This window comes from Oryzias melastigma, linkage group LG4 (genome assembly GCF_002922805.2).
Source record: "Oryzias melastigma strain HK-1 linkage group LG4, ASM292280v2, whole genome shotgun sequence".
Classification (NCBI taxonomy): Eukaryota; Metazoa; Chordata; class Actinopteri; order Beloniformes; family Adrianichthyidae; genus Oryzias; species Oryzias melastigma.
Window position 1 is genome coordinate 20,528,653 of NC_050515.1, and position 17,694 is coordinate 20,546,346.

Sequence of the window (17,694 nt, forward strand, 5' to 3'; positions counted from 1 at the left end):
GGCAGGAAGAGCGAAAGAAAGGGCAACACAAAACTGTTGACATGCTACCAAGGAGAAAGGTACGTTTTTTTTAGGCTTGGGTCTATCACACAAGTAGGACTTGATTTCCTGGAATTTCTTGAATAAGAGACTTCTCTGGAATTGAAGGGACTGTCCAGCTAGATCTGTACACACCACAGTTCCTGGATTGACATTTATTGCTACATATGAAAACCCACACCTATATTTTTCCCAATTTTATTGAACACCAATCCACACTGATTCTACACATAAAAAACTAAGTTGCAGATGTATTCCTCTTGGTATTGGTTGAATGGAAATTGCCTTTCTGGCTATACAAGGTAAATTGCCACAATTAAATCCGTCTCTGAAAAATCTCAAATAAGACAAAAGACTTGAGGCATTGATTGGCCTCCAAACCCCTCAGATTCCAATCTGATCATTTAACTGCTGGATGTGCTTGAGCAAGGTAGACACACTCCTTTCCCTATAAAATCCAAATGATCTGTTGCCAGCGCTCAAATGCCAGATACCACAGAACATTCAAGGAATCTGTTTTATGGAGCTGAACTCTCGGGTGGCATTAAAGCCAATAACCCACAGTAGTGAGGCTGGTTGTATAGTATTTACAGTGAGGTGTAAAAAAGAAAAGTGTTTGACTGTTACAGATTATGCCATATGTTTCACTAAAAAAACACAAATGAGGTTTGTAATGTTTGTAACTTTCATTCTGAGAGTCGGAATGTAAAAAAGGAATCCAGGAAATCACTTTTAACATTTTTTTTTGTAAACATATGTGTACAATGGTGCAAAAATAAGTATTTAGCAGCTACAAGCAAGCATACATTTCTGAATTCACTATCCTCTACTCGTTACCTTTATTAATGGCACCTGTTTGAGCTGGTTACCTGTATTGAAACAGGTTTCCGCACAGTCAGACTGCAACCTTTCCCACCATGAACAAGACCAAACAGTACAAACAAATATATATTTTTTAAATCAAACAATGGTCAAAGGTCAAAGTGGATCTCTAAAACTGACCTACTGACCTCTCTACACCATCAAGCCAAATCAAACAAAAGTATATTTTATTTATATATATATATATTTGTAAGAATAGAACTTTTTTAATCCTGCAACATAGAATTGTCTTGCTCAGTTAAAAAGGTTTTAATGTCCTCCTCCAACAGTGTTTAAGAGCTGCCCGAATGATCACCCCTCTACTCCCGTGCTTCCCATGGGGTGTTCGATGTTTTTGTTGATGAGTTGTGTTGAGCTTCATGCGGCATGTCCTCTGGCAAAAAATCTCTTCGGTTTGGTTGCATCTGATCAACCGGCATTCTTCCAAACGTTTTGTGGTTTATTGACGTTTAACTTTACGACCTAACTTGTGTTGCCATGTTTCTTTGTTGGGCACAGTGATTTCTTTTAGAAGCCTTTCCAAAGAAGTCGTTCACATTCAATCTTCATCTTGTTGAACAGTTGGCGGCTGTAATAAATCACACGCTAGTAGCAGCTCAGGTAATCAGAGTTTTTGCTTATTTGGGATTGTGTTTTTCGTATATTAAGAACTTTTTTAATACCATATATATATATATTTTTTATATAAAATGCCTTTAAAGAGGTTATCTTTCTTACCCACTATTCCAACTTGAGCAACTCCATTATTTATTGTTATTACATTTATGAAGGGAGGATGATAATGTCCTCAATCTAAGGTGATTGCTATGGATGCTTCACAAAGCAAAAAAAAAAAAGGAAAGGGAGTTTTTGACGTAGGTTCAGTGTTTTTAACTGAAACGTTCATGTGCGTCTATGAGGGTATGCGTCCCTTACAGCGGTGTGTTTATAAATCACAGTCAGGCAGTGTGTGTCTTGCAGGGCCGGTGTTTCCTGTAGTGTAATCTGAGTCTCTGGTGGAATGTGTGAACCACATCCGACTCCACTCCACTCGAGCCCCCGACTCACTCTATATCCCACTGTAAACAACGTGGCTTTGCCAAAGTTTACTGGAAATGGACAGGTAGTCTCTTTAAACCTCACCAGCACCACCTTCTCTTTTACTGCCACACCATTCTACTCATAGACCTGTAGGCTTCAAAATAAAAGATCCTTTAGACTCTTTTGGAAAACTTTTCTTACTGTGTTGTGTAATGAGCCTTTACTTCTGTGACAGTTTCATTGTGTAAAAGTGTATGTATGTGTGTGAGTGTGTAGGATTTAGAATAAGAGGTTAATTGTAGTGTGACCTCCCTGATGCCTTTCCCCGGCTTGTTATCTTGATTGGGTAATTAATTCTGTGGTTGCTCTCTCCAGTCACCCCAGCATTTGCGCAGTCATACATCTCTTTTTCACTCGCACACATTTACAGAGACACACACATGCACACTCTTTTTTTTTTTTTTTAAACCGTCCTGAACTCAAGAACCTCCACATTCCTGTAAATTTCTCTGCTGCGATTTTGTTTCTGTCTCTTTCTTCTCCTCTTCGTCCCCTTTGTTTTCACTCTTGATGATTTTATTTCTCTTTTTCATTTGTCTGGTTGAGTTCTCTATCGCCTCCTTTTTTCCTGCTTTGTCTGACCTGACAATCAAATATCTTTAGGTAAAACTAGGCCAAAAAGGGACTGCTTGCGAATTGAGTATTTATTTAAGAAATGTTTTCAAGATTATCACTTATTTAAGTAAACATCTAAATCACTTGTCAGAGTTGACATGAAATATAAGAAATATATAGAAGCTGTCAAACCCTAAGTCGCTGTAGGACATCGAACCACCCTAGCGGAATACTCTGCAACCCTGAAATAAGAAAATATATGTTGCCTAAATGTGTTATTCTGGATTCATCTAGACTTTGACCAAAAAGCCAGACCGACCTTTCTTTAACTTACAGTGTCGGTGCCACTTAATAGGGAAAACTTTCCAAATTGCAAGCATTGCAACATGACTGTTGTGGAGGTTATGCTGATTTCCATAACTGCCATGGCTATCTTTCTGAATTATTATTACACAATCCTGAAAACGTGTAATCTTAATTTGCAAAAATTAGAACAAATACTAGTGATTTATTATCCTTCATACAGGAATGCTTCATTCAGAAGTTCACAATTCACAGTTCACAATCAGCTTGACCATCACACTGTCAAAAGTAGGGGTGTGTATTGGCAAGAGTCTGGTGACACAATACGTATGCCGATGCGTGTCTTATGATACGTATCGGGATATATTTTTCACTTTTTTTATTAAGAGTTTGACTTAAAAAAAACTCAACCTGAATATTAATAAGTCTTTCATTATAAGGAAATGGTAAAATTCATTTTATTTAATGACCACAACTAAATAAGATGCTTTTACTCAAGTAAAATTGTGGTGCTTGTATTTTAGTAAATTAAGAAATATCTGTTTTTTAAAGGGAACAGTCAACACTGTCTGATTTCCGCAACAAAATACTTTTCGGCATAAGAAAAAAAAAAAAAATAGAATGAATGCTCTTTCACCAATAAGGTTCTAAATGTGAGACTGAAGAAATAAATTGCCGTTTATTTCCAACATTGTTAAATTAAGCATTTTAACGGCTTAGGAGCCCAAACGCTTGAATAGGTGCTTGAAAAAAAAAAGGCTATATAAATAAATATATATATATTTGTGTGATGACAGGATGAAGAAGAGTGCTTGGATGTGGCTAAGATGCTTAATTTACATGACAATCTACACTGCACCGCTACAGGTCTGTTTTTACACAGGGGAACACGTATTTTACCGCTCAGCATTGTACACATCACTCTGATCCATCAGGTCGCTGAAGTAGAACCTATTGCTGTGAAGTTCAGCAGAACTTTGGCCCGCTTCGTTCGCTGCCAGCATTTTGACTGACGCTCCATGCATGACCTGCTGTGCAGCTGCACTGCTTCACTCGTTCTTATCTGAGCCACTATGAAGCAACGCAGTCCGCGTTTATTTATGATGATGTGGCACAAAGTTTCAGTTAGGTACCAATCCCAAGTAAAAACTTAGTAATACATGTCTCATAACAAAAAAAAAAAAACCCGAGGCAGACTGAACTTTTAAACAACAGTTGTTGATTTGGTCGCAGAGTAGAGCTGCTCAAAGAGGCTCACTGCTGCCAACTAGCAGTCGGGGAGTTTAGGAGGTAAACAAGAGTCAGATGCTGTAGCTCACTCATAAATAATTAATTAAATATCATCTTGTCAGCATTTTAAATCGATACAAGTATGGGCTAATGAAATATCGCAATACATTGACAAATGGATTTTCCCTATGGTCTAATAAAAAGGTCTAATCTTGTTAAATAAATTGGGATTTGTCTATTTTAGACCTTGTGTTAAAGCAAGGGATTCTGGTGACTCATCTATAAAATAATTAGTTAAAGTCACATTTCTAAATGGCTTGTTAATGAAAAGTTAGGACTACATTTATGCTAAAAAGTGCATTTTTGCATTATTTTTTTCCAGATTACCATGTGTATATTTTAATAAAACACTAGAAAATAACATTCTGTTCAATGGCTGCACAGTAAATGGACACAAGTGGCATATTGGAGAGTTTAAAATCTTTAGATATTATGTTTCAAGTCTTCGAATGCTTTGCAGGCCTCATGGATAACAGTTAACAAATATAAGATGAAAAAAAGAGAAGAAATATTTTAGCTCTATTAATTTTGCTAGACAGGTTTTAACCTTAGCACTTTAGCTAGTTTGAAAAAGTCAGAGCCTGTCATTCTACTTCTAAGTTAACAGTTACCATGACAACTCCACTCCGAAAACATCATTATACACACGCAATGCTAGATTATCCAGCATCATCAGAAAATATTTAAAACAGTCGGTCATAAAAGTTTTTAAACCGTGTCAGTCAAAAATAGCTTTTTTGTTCCAAGAAGTACATGTGCAGGCAGCTTCCCCATTCTTTCTGTGATCCCACGCTACATCACCACGTCAATCCACATCTTTTGTTATTGTTTCTCTAGAGAGACACCTAGTGGTAAAAATGACACACTTTATGTTTAAATGAGCTCTCGATTAAACGCTTCTTTTTTTTCTTTGACGTTACTCAACAGTTTGCCGGTTTGCATTCCTCGTGTCTTTGTGATTCCCCTAAACTTTGGAGCAGTAGGCAGGATGGAGCAGCTACTTCCTCTAGATGGCAGACAGCTAGCTGTTTTCTTTCCCATCTTATCACTCCATCACCAGCAAGCGGACATGGAGAGAGTTATTGTAAGAGGGAGCAAGTGAAGGAGCAACTTTTCTCCCCGTCTCCTACACATCCAACTTTTGCTCTCCCTGTTTGGGCACGATGAGAGCGGCAGATTATTCTGACTGATAACACGAGGAATGCTGCTCGGAGAGGAAGCGGCGTTTGGATGAGACGTAGCCTATAGACGACCGTTTCCCTGTCCACCCCGTGTGTCATCCAACACCCGCTAATGCCACCTCGAGCCCTTTCCTTTGCAGTCTGCCTCCGTGGAGCTGAAAGAGGGATCAAAATAAGAGCAGGGATTGAAACCCATTGACCCAAAGCCAAACGAGCATGCCCATTCAAGACACCTTCTTCCTCATGCTTTCCCCGTTTACGTCTTTCATTCAAAGTCAAGCGAAATAATTGTCTGTTTAGCAACAGGAATACAATTTTCCCTAAAGCACTCGGGTCATCAAAGTCACTTTTTTAAAAACGATTTATAGAAATGAGTGACTGTATGAAAATAAATTAGTTTAAGTGGATTCTGTTTTTCAAGCCAACTGGATTTTAACAGACGTCCCAATTTTAATGCCCAATATTTTTGACTATGATCCGTCTAGTTCAGAAATATTCAAGAGTTCTGATATTTTTTCCAAAATTTGTTTTTATAATGCAACATTTCCTGTTGTTTCTGACACGATTGGTCATTTACATAGAACATTTGAGGTTACTATTACGTTTTCTGAGGCTGTATTTAGAACTAACGCTTGTTTGGTACTTTTTTAAGGAAATAAGCTATTTATGGATCTTGTTTGAATCCCCAAGTCCCACATTCACCCATGTATTTGTCACTTGGAGCCAATCATAACAATATATCACCCAAATTTAGACACTGGGAAAGAAAATTTAGGATGTCTGGAAAAACAGTGCTCATCTTTGCACCCTATTTCCTGTTCAAATGGTGACATAGTTTTGACCACTGACGTATTCCATAAAAAGCCTTTTTTTTTTTTAAATTATGCAAAACTTAAAAATTCATTCATTCATCTTCCAGACCGCTTTTTCCCTTTCGGGGTCGCGGGGGTGCCGGAGCCCATCCCGGCCACCGATGGGCGAAGGCGGGGTACACGCTGGACAGGTCGCCAGTCTGTCGCAGGGCAAACTTAAAAATAATTTTATAAATATTAATCTAATGTAAGATTACTGCCTCTTTTCAGCCCTTTATCTGCACAAATTTTAGCTTTATAGTTTTTTTTGTTTCTTATTTTTACAAAAAAATCCCTAAAATACTTAGTTAGATTTTATTTCCTCTGAAAAGTGATCTTTCTGTGCTACAACTATGTCAAGGTGTTGCAAAGTTCTGCAACATCCTAATGCAAATCATTTGGTTCCAGGAACCTTTTTTGGTGTCATTTATGAAAATCAGTAGAAGAAACTCCAACAAACACCCACATTCAGGGCTTGTATAAAATCCATCCATGAAGCAACAAACAGGGAAACAAAGAAGGTTCAATATTGTTTCTTGTGCCATTACAAGTAATCATGTTTCTTTATGCAAACAGAGGAGGAAGAATGGCTAAAAGTTTTGAATCTTTCTCACCAGCCTGTAAATAATATTATTGAATCTGACACTAAGCTTAATATTTTTCTATAAGTTATTATTTTTTTTCTTTTTTAGCTGATTGTTATCGGTTAATCTAAACATTTAAACCTCGGAAAATAATACAAATGTAGTATATTTTATTTATTATAAAAAAATGTCACCTTAAAACTAGACTTTCATAGTGTTTGGCCCATAAAAGAAGGCTGATACTTCCCTCTTGCAGCAGAGCAGACCCAACTTGATGTACAGGACTTCCTCTCTACTCCCTCCACCACCATCATTATTTGGAGAGGAGGGAGGGGGCTGCATGTTAGCATGTTTATGGAGCTGCTGAGGTGAAAAACAGAGCCAAGGAGAAGCAAAGACCATGGGACCAATAAATAGTGTATTGGGAGTTCAAAGCTGCAGATAGTGGAGCTTTGTGAGGAGAAATATCGCTGAGAGATCAGCCACAGCCTCAGGCAGATCGCATATATCACCGAGTTATGTCTTTGTGTGTGTGTGTCATATTTCCCCCTCTCTTATTCAGTTTCTAAATAGGTGCTGGCATGTAAACTGTGTCGTATGCGAGGTTGAATATTCAAGGTTTTTGGGGGTTTTTTTGAGAAGGAATTTTTAATAGTGCTTTTTTTTGGTTCCTGATGAGGTCGATATTTTGAACCGATATTCTGTTCAACCGCCAAGCCGTTTGTGCTGTACAATACAAGATGCTATAAATCAATTGATTATGATAATTTATGACGATGTCAAGGTGACCCCATCTATCCCTTGGAGAACCGTGGCTCCTTTAACCTTTATCGCTCATTCGCAGAACCACAAATTTTTAACTTGGACCAAGACGCCGTTCTGCCAGCAGGGGAGCAATTTCACGAAGGCCAATTAAACATATCGCTGTTTTGGCTGGAAGAGGATTTAGAGCTTTTATTTTTTCCTTTATTCTTGATTCTGTGTGCTTAAGTTTGAACATTTTTACTGTTATTTTAATCCGACGGAATGATGCCAGAGCAACAGAATCAAACTTTCTTTCAAGGTTCACTGCACTTATAGGAAGCTGTTTAGAAACCTTGAGGCTCGGTGTCAAAGCTCAGGCTGGCCCCTCAGTGCTTAACTGAGATTACACAACTATTAAGATAAGAATGGATGACAGTTTTCTCCCTCCAATTCTGTCCCCCTCTCCCACTCACTCCCTTTTCTTTTCTTTCCGTGGCATGATTGTAAAGAATGTTGTTTAAAGTATGCTCAGAGAGCTCGACTTGCCTTTGATGTCCTATAAAACACACACGCGCTGCTGCCAATCAACAAATTACCACACAAATCTGCATTTTTAACTTTTTACTGAAAATGACTTCACTGCTCATTTTCAGTTGAGGGGACTCAACAATCACCTGAGACCCCCCCTCCCCAAAATGCTCTCTTTTTTTTTCTTTTCTATGACTATCCTCTCTCCACTTCCCTCCCTCCATCTCTCAGTCTGCAGCTTTTTGCTGACTCCAGGAATTATGATCTGTTTCCCGTCCACAGGAATAATAGAATACAGGAGGAAGGAGCAGAGCGGGGGGGCGGGGGGAGTCAGCAACAGCTCTGTGGAACATTAGCAAGGAGTCCAGCTCCAGTGTGGTTTCTGTGTGTGTGTGTCTGTAAATGGGTTTAGATCCAGATGTGCAAATGTGTGATGTTTTCCTCCTCATTTCCATAAACTTCACACATAAAAGATTATTCTTGGACACCGACGCAGACTCTGAAAACACAAATTTAGCTGCGATTCGCGGTCGTAAAAATTTGCCCTCATCCAGCTATCTCGACAGTAAACACCTCGTGTGTACAAGCACGCGTCGGGCTGCGTTCTCTCCGCCAGAGCTGCCGAGCACTTAACACTAGTGACCGTCTGATCCAGCCGCTCTTGTGTGTTTGGAGTGTGCGCGGAGTGTGTCCTCAGCCGTGCAAATATTTATCGCACGGCTACCCCTGGAATTTTAATGAGCTCTGACTGAGGGTAATCAACTCAGCAGAGTGGCATGACGTGACACTTTGTAATTTTGCGTTCGGAGCGTTTCATATCAAAGCATTTTTTACTGCATAGATTCACACTTTCCTGCCTCTCGTTTCCCCTGCCTAATACGTTCAGTCCCAGCATGCATCTGCACTGCACATATAAATTGTGGTGGTGTTTATTCTTTTACACGTTTTACCCCGTCGCACACGCTCGTGTGCGTGGGATGGTGCGCGCGTATGTGAGTGTGCGTCGGCAGTGTACAGCCTCATCAGGGTGACAGGGCCACCCCTTAGAGGTCACTTCACACATTGTGTGGAGGCCAAGCTGCATGGGGAGTCAGGGAAGGAAACCTGAGCTGTAACTCACAAATCTCTCTCTTGTACACAGACACAAATGCACACATAAAAAGAGACACGCTGGACCTGACCTTTGACACCTAACTGGGAGGGGCTAATAACTGTCTTGGATTCCTGGAGACTGAGCAGTTCATTTAATTTACTCCTCTGATGCATTATTGGCTTGATGAAGAGATAAAAACAATGAAGTTTAACTCTAATGGAGATCTTGGGAGGATCACAGTACATCAGAACCAACCTATAGCACTTTTTTAAGGTTTGATCTACATTAAGCATCTGAACGTTCTTCAGTGAGGAATGCAGAGTTTTACACTTTCATTTTGTTTAGTTTGAAGTCGCTGCACTTTTGAGGAGCGTCCAAACCATCTAAAATCTAATCTAAAAACATCATACAGTTGCTGATTTTGGGGCGGTATTCCCCCAAACTGGCAACCAACCAACCAACCAGCCATGAAAAAACATACAAAAAAAATATTGTTAGTTCTGCTTACTATCTGATTATCAATTAATATCTGATGATATTAAGAAAGACTTCAGTAAGTAACTTTTCAAACATTTTTTTGGGGGGGGGGTGTTAAATTGACATTGGAACAATCAGTCTCAGATTTAAACTTTGACAGAGTTGTCAAAACAATTTATCAAATCTATATTCCTCTGAAAATAAACTTTTTTTCCTTCATTTTCTGAAAGAAACTTTAAACTATAAACTATAAGAGAACTATCAGTTTATAAAGGTAAAGTGATTTTGTGACATGATCGAAGGCCTAATCTTTTAAATGATATAGATTCAATAGGTAGAGATGGGCAAAAATTGCCAAAATTCTGAATCAAGTCAATTTAAATAGGCAAAACTATGATTTATTTTGCAATTCAGTGCTGTTAAATCTGTAATAATTTGTTGTTCCAAGTTCCTTTTCAAACCATTTTTTATGTATATAGTAAATTCAATTGAACTAAGGTAGAACTGCCACTAACCCTTTGATGCCTATTGATGTAAATAGGCATCAAACCACCTAATCTCCAAAATTATCTTCATTTAGCATCTACATGAAAACAAAAACACATGTCAAATATATACTTTTTCATAGCTTGAAATAAAATTAACTACCAAAGGTTTAGTTATCAATTCCTATCCAACTCTAACAGAAAAACTGTTTTCTACAAAAAATAAAAAAAAATGTTAAAGATAATTTCTCTGTATTTTCATAAATATAAAATTGAATCTTTAACATGAAGATAGCTTTACTTATTAACTTGGAGCAGTTAGGTCCTCAAGATCTTTTCAAAATAGTGACAGTTTTTCAGATCTGTATTTTTCCACCCCGCTCTGGACTTTCATTCCCTGTCAGGCTCAGGACCGAGTCTTTTTTTTTAAATCTTTGCATAGAGAACAGACATCAAAAGCTCTTTAGATGGCCGAGTCTGAAGTATATAGTTGTAAATAGTTTCAAAGCCTTTGTGCTCCAAAGGAAGTGATATGTTGAGTCATTGCAGGTGAAGGTGTTTTAGAAACTGACCAGTGACAGATTTGTGACTTTAGGCTCTAGCGGTCTGTAAAGGATGAAGAACTCTTGGTTTTCAGCAAAGGTATCTCGCCCCCACCTGTACAGACAGCAGCTCCACACACCTGTTGGTCCTGAGAACGCATCAGTCTTCATTTCCCCGCCATCACACAGCAAAAATCTCTTCCTCTACGTACCGCCCTCATGTCCTCGTCCTTGTACCCGCAGCAGAAGTTTTTCATCCTCCCTATGAAAAGTGCCGGATCCGGGTTGAGTTCTTCCATCGAGAAGCCCCGAAAGGTCAAAGATGGGAACGTCCAGCTCTGTCGGAACATCTGGTTCTGCAGGGGACACAGAGACCGTGGGCTCCAGACTCCCAGCGTTCTCGGACGCTTTATCAGATTTGCTTTGAAGTCTCTATTCGCTGCATCATGTCCACTACTGTACAAATACCAGAGATGCTACTGAACTTCCCAAACCACATCACAGTCTCCCAGCATGCAACCCTCTGAGACGGGGACGAGAGCGTTTGATCTGTCTCCCATAAACGACTAAGCTTGCAGACTAAAGAAATGAATGAATTTTTTGACTTTTTTTTTTTAACCTATTCTTCCAAACAACTGCTATTTTTGTAGGTCTGTGTGTACCCTCATGTGTTTGGGGATCAGCCCCTGTGTGCTACGTGATTTATTGAAAGGCCTTGCAATGATACCAGAATTCCTTTGCGTTAAATGCCTGCTCTGAGGGCCTTTTACTGCTTCTGTGCTTTATGGACCGTGATCCCTCCCTGTTTGTGTCTCAGCTCCACATTTTCTGAAGGTTGTTTTGAAGGCTCCTCGTCTTTATTGCACAGGATAAAATCAAGGAAAGAAGAGCGGTACTGTGAAAGAAATGTACTGCCGATTTAAAAGCTGCAAAAAAAAAAAAAAGTGTCCACTGTGACTAGTCAATACAGCAGAGGAGATGTAAACTGCGCTTCTGACTTTTACAGTCATGTTTTTCGACTCAAGTGCGTCTTACAAAACGTCATGAATCTTGAAGATCTTCTTATAGGATTTTTTTATATATACTAACTTAACACCTCCGATTTTGAATGGCATTTCTCAATTTGGTGAAATTTATCAGCTAAAATAAAAAAAAATTAATGCAAATAATCCTTTCAAAAGACTGTAATTAATTTTATCTTTTAAAAAGAAAAGGGGGAAATATGACTCAATTTTTACTCTATTAATCACAAAATTATTAATCATTAATTTCTTTACATTTTTTATTATTTTTGGTAAATTTAACTGATTATTAGATCTATTTAAACTGTGTTTCCTAAAAACTAATTGTTTTATTCTGAAAGAAAATCTTCCGCTTTCTTCTTCAGCTCTGGAAGCCCCTCATGCTCACAGATCGGGTCCTCGGCTACATGTGCAGTGAGACCAGATCAAGTTGTTGTTGTTGTTTAATCCCAAAAATGTGTGTAAAGCTCCCAGGCTGAGCGGCGAGCGCTGTTACGGCTCATTTTCAGCTTTCGGCGGTTTTTGTTATCATCACTGCTACATATCTTCAGAAACAGGTAGAGCGGCGCTCTAAACAGGATGCACTCAAAGGCAGGTTCCTAATCAGATCCATATGAAGATCATATTGTGCCCTCATCTGTTAGTAGTTCATGTTGAATTATTCGCTACATGCTCTGTTTGGGTGAGTGCACTCGGCCGCAGAATGCTCTCGTTAGCAGTTTGGAATCAGCTTTTTTTTTTTTTTTGCTCCAAGCGGAGTTGGGTCGGCAAATCTGCGAGCGTGAGACTGTCTGTCACCTGCAGAAATCCTGCCTGAGAAAGACCAGATGCTGGATTAACTTCCTGGATGCTGAACTGTGGGATTGCAAAGGCAGACCCCACAGACGGGAATCCGATTTCAGCTGACGTTCTGCTAAACACCGTTGGAGATCTGAGAGGACAGACCTGATGATGCTGATGATTGTCATTTAAGCCTCTTTTATGCTGACAACTTTCAGCATTATTCCACGTTTTTTTTCCACTGAAAGCTGCTGTTTAGTTACATTAATTTACAATTTATATAGTGATGTCATACAATTCCGTCTTTGAGCAATTTATTGATTATAACCTGTAATTAATTAAACACATGTTTAATCTAACTTAATTTTGCTGGGAAAAGCCTCAATTTGAGGTATTTTTATTTAAATTTGTTTACAATGTAGCACAGTAAAAGATCAAAATACAACTAAAATTACTGACTTCTAACCTTTACTTTTATGTCAACAAGAGGTATTTTTTTCAATCTCAAATAATTATGAAAAAAGTGTTCTAATTTAACACATAAAAACCATAGAAACACTTCTATTGAGTATAAAATATTGACTACGAACTTCTTATTAGTCCCATAATATAAATGTTGACACACCTTATTCCATAGTTTATCACAACTCCAAGGTATTAAAAAAGACTAGGGGTTTCATAGTTTATTTTAACCTGTTCAGTGAATTAGGTCATTATGAAGACGGATGCAGCAGAACAGAAGGACAGAGGAGAATCTAGAGGAACAGATGAGACGTGAGGAGCAGACACCAGAGGAATAGAACAATTTAGACTTTCTTTGAAACAAAATTTTGCTTCATCATCTGATCAAAAGCAAGCGGAAGGAGGTGAATTTACCTTTGTTTAGCATATTTACCACTTTCCTCTGCTGCTGCAGAGTAAGGTCACTGCAGGTTTGGTAGTTGTCACCATAAAAAAATGCAGCACGCCACATATTAAATAGTTCACTTTTTGTGAAAAATGACTAAAATCTAAGAAAATTAACAAAGGATTGATGATTTATTTATTTTTTCTTAAGTGGCTATCGATAAGCACAAGTGAATGGACTTTCTGATATGGTTAGGCCTCTGTTGTCCATTCATTTCTGATAATTGGTGTCTCATTGGGCATAATCCAATAACATATGATAAATAATAGTTATAGATTAAAAGTTTAGATTAAATGGATTTAAAAAAAATGTGCTAATTTGTCTTTTATTAATTTACACAATAATTTGACCCCCTTAATTTACATGAATCCACCATTCACATATGATCATTCTAGACTGCTGCACTTAAGAGAATATCCCACTGCAGCATCAGCTTTAATTGGGCCACATTCCTAATTTTAGAGATATCGAAAGATCATTTTAATATTTTTCTGTAATCACTAACAGATTCTATAAAAGTATCTTTTACTCTAATGGCCTTGTATTGTAAATGTGCCAGCAAGTGCCATTCCGATATGAGAATCAAACCATACACAAGAACGGATTGTTTCACCTTATCTTTACATAACGTTGGCAAACATGAAAGAACAGAAATTCCATCTTAAATTACTCTTTCATTTCTTGAAGCATCTCAGTAGTCGTAAACTCAGTGTTTATTTTGACATTTCCTGGTTGAATTTTCCAGGATCCAACGATAGATTTGTTGTTCGATAGCGTCTGATAAATACAGCCATTGACCGTTTTTGGGGAGACGCGGCATCTCTTTGTAAACCAGATATTCTGTCTGCTTTGGATTTGATTATTTCAAACAAAAATAAAAAAAACACAATGTTCTCAGGAGACCGTAAAACTGTCTGCTAAAACTTTCATTACTGCATCTCTGATAAAAACCGGGAACATAAAACAAGTGTTTAGAAGTATAAACAGTCTGCTATCAGTGTAAATTATCACGACTGCCATCGTGTTTGAATGTTAATGTTCCTGCCCTGGAAAGTGCTGATGTGACTTGTACATTGCTGCAGGCGTGAAAGACGAAACCCGGCGTATATCATCATCAGCAGGAGTTCAAGAGAAAGCAATAAAACCTTCAGCCCGGTGGTGACAGTAGCCCCACTTACATGTCGCGTCTCGCCTGCTTTAAATGCCTTTGTTCGTTTGTTTGTGATCGTGAAATGTGCGAGAAGGAAAATCAGAGGATTAAAGAGGGCACCTCGCGGTCACCCCGCAGTCGTAAAATCATCGTCTCGCTCCCGGCGGATCAAACAGACGGGGACAGTTGAGCTGGCATGCAGCGGCGTGGCGTCGGAGCGGCCGGGACAATGGAGTCCCACCGCCATGTTCCCGCCATCTCACTGTTGATCCACTTCAGCCCCAAAGATAAAGAAATTTAATCTGGCAGAAGTGAAATAAGAGCTCCGGACTTAGGTTTAATCTTTCCTCAATAACACACAAATAGAAACAGCTTTTCTGCATTTACAGACATCAGTAATGACATGTCCTTATATTTAGAACGCAGGCTGCATAGTTTGAATTCTATTTTGTGCGTCAACATCCAAAATCCTGTGGAGGGCAAACGAAAGCAGATTTTTATAGAAATGTAGGTGTTGGATTACCATGAACATGTCTTGTTCCAGACCTGTTTTGTTTCCTCTGGCAATCTGGGTGATCAGAAAGGTGATGAAGAAATCACTTTATGCTTTCCTGCCATGATTTGTGTCTGGAGATGCATTTTTATGTAGATTATTTCAAAATATGTTTCAAAATCAATCATTTTAATGGGGAGCATCACCTGAACTGCTGTTCACAAGTTTATCTCACCATGTTATTCACATAAAACATACGTGTGTATTTTTTTAAATGTTTCGATTTAAAAAAATAAAGATAGAAATGAAAGAAAAGATCACTGATGGAGTTGGAGCTTAAACCCCTAAATAGAACTAAATTAAAAATGTTAGACATGACTGTTTGAAGAGTTTTACCTGTGAAATTAACATAAAAGTGTAAATTTTTGTATAAAAAAAAAATCAGTTTCAAAACATTCTTCTGAAGCCGAAATCAAGACAGCTGGGCTTAATGGTTCTTTGTCAATAATTAACTCTTTCATGGCAGATGTATTTACATATGTCTGTTTTTGCATATAAGCTGATATTTAAGAAGCAAATACAGTCAAATAAAACACACTCTCATGATCAGAAAGAAAACTGCGGTTTCCACAACTAAGAGTATTCAACTTTGACAAATTCCACATTAAAAATAAACAGAATTATTTAAAATAATTCAGATAAATAAAATTATATAGAGTAGTTTATGTAATAAAAGGGTTAATTAATAGAATTATTGTAACACTGATAAAACCTCATTTGCAACTCTTTTTTTGTGCAAATCTTACAGATCATTTGTGTTTCATCTCCACATATCAAAAGAGGACATTTTTCTCCTGCATTCTGATGGCCTGATGCTTTTTTTTTTGCCTAAAGTTGTGACAAATTTTCTGTTTTTTTAGATTTTGCAGTCAAGTTTTATTTCAAATATTTTATTTAGCTCTTAAAATATCCCACCAAAAAAACTTTTAGATTTTTGACCCTGTTGCTGTGTCCATATAAACATGGCAACATCCATTTATGACAAAAAAAACATAAGATGTTAAAAAAATTTAAAAAAGGATGAATTTATTTAAATATATGGATCCATCTAAATTTATTTTAGATTTTTTTCTACCTAAAATCTCTCATTTATTATCTATCCTCTTCTTTTTTTTACATCAGTTTTTTTAGGTCCCCATCCAATAAGACCCATATTGGTTTTAATCAAACCTTTGAGGGAAGACGTTCTCTTTGTGCGTCCGCGGTGCCAAACAAACCTCACAGCAGGTGTAGCTGCTACTTCCAGCCGTCAGCTTTCAAAGCAGCTTTGGAGAAACCTTCGTGACAAGGCCGCTTGTTTTCCTTTTGAGAGCAATAAAACGGGCTTAATTACAAGCCCTAATCAATATAATTATGAAGCAAGTGGATTATTTAATGTAATTGTTGAGCAAGTCCCCCTATAATAATTACATTCAGGCTTATGATGAATTATGTCTCATTGCTGAAGGTAATTAGTCTGAAAATGTTTCCAGTTATGGCTTCAGAGCCAGGAGTGCATGTGAGGGATGTGGAGCAGCTCACATGAGAGAGAGCAGTTTGTTGTTGTTGCTGCTGAAGAAAAAAGGAACTTTTAAGTGCAGATAAAAGTTAAAAAAAATAGCCCCCCTCGCACCGAACCGAACCAGGTTTTGGGTTTGAAAGCGGGTCAGAATCGGCCTGTACTTGCTCCCCTCTCTGTGTGTGTTCAGGCGTTTATGTGTAATCAGAAGAGTGTGATTAAGCTGCGTGGAGCCTCCCTGGGATGTGGGTCCCAGGCTGAGCTATGCCAGCGCTGCCGTGTGCGTTCCACTGTAATAAGATCACTCGCAAACGACGCCTTGGAGAGGTTCAGGACAGATACCAAACACCGCTCCCTGCTTCCCTTTTGCTTCAGTCTGGGCTGCTCTCTTAGAGTTCAGTCAGGGCAGTGGGGTTTGCATAGCCGTGGGAACGTTTTCTCCTGTTTTTAGACAAAAGCTGCACATTAAGAAAATAATAATTTAAGTTTTTATGGAGCTATTCAGTCCTGATGTCTCCATTGTGTCATTTAACTCGAGAAGGAAACTTCCAAATTATTCCATCAAAAAACTCTAGAAAAAAAAAAAGAATCTGAAGTAAATTTGCATTATGTATGGAGTTAAATGTTAGTAGCATTTGCTTAAAAGCTCCTATTACAGCATAAATTTGCCTTTAAATTTTTAAAACTTTATAAATATCTCATCTTTTATTTTTTTCTGCTTTTACTTCCTCAATGTTTTCTCTTTAAAATTCCCGGGATCGTTTTTTTTTTTTTTCCGACTTGTCCAGATGACGTCTGCACATTACACCTATGAGCAAAATGTGCACACAAGCTGGATCTTGTCTTCTGAATCGCATCCAGTGCAGTATTTCCTGTGGAGCCTTTGTTCGAGGACATGCTAGTCATGTTCCTTACATTTGTTCATCTGTTCTTCTAAGTTTTATCAATCTCTGTGGGAATGTTCGGCTCCAGATAACCGAAATCCACCAAAGAAATCGATAATCCTTCGTGTAAAAAAGGGGCACAAACTAGTATTTGATGATTTTATTTTATGCTTTATAACAAAAACAAAACTTAAAGATTTCTCTTCAGAAACCTCTTTGATCAAATAAACGGTGTTGCTATTAATTCCACGTGAAAGTCATTAGGA

At 38.1% G+C, this 17,694-nt stretch overlaps 1 protein-coding gene across 1 annotated transcript in view; it reads left to right on the plus strand.

Annotated features, from left to right (window-relative positions):
* Positions 1–17,694, plus strand: part of gmds (GDP-mannose 4,6-dehydratase) — a 173,163-nt gene that overhangs the window by 152,905 nt on the left and 2,564 nt on the right. The window lies entirely within an intron of this gene.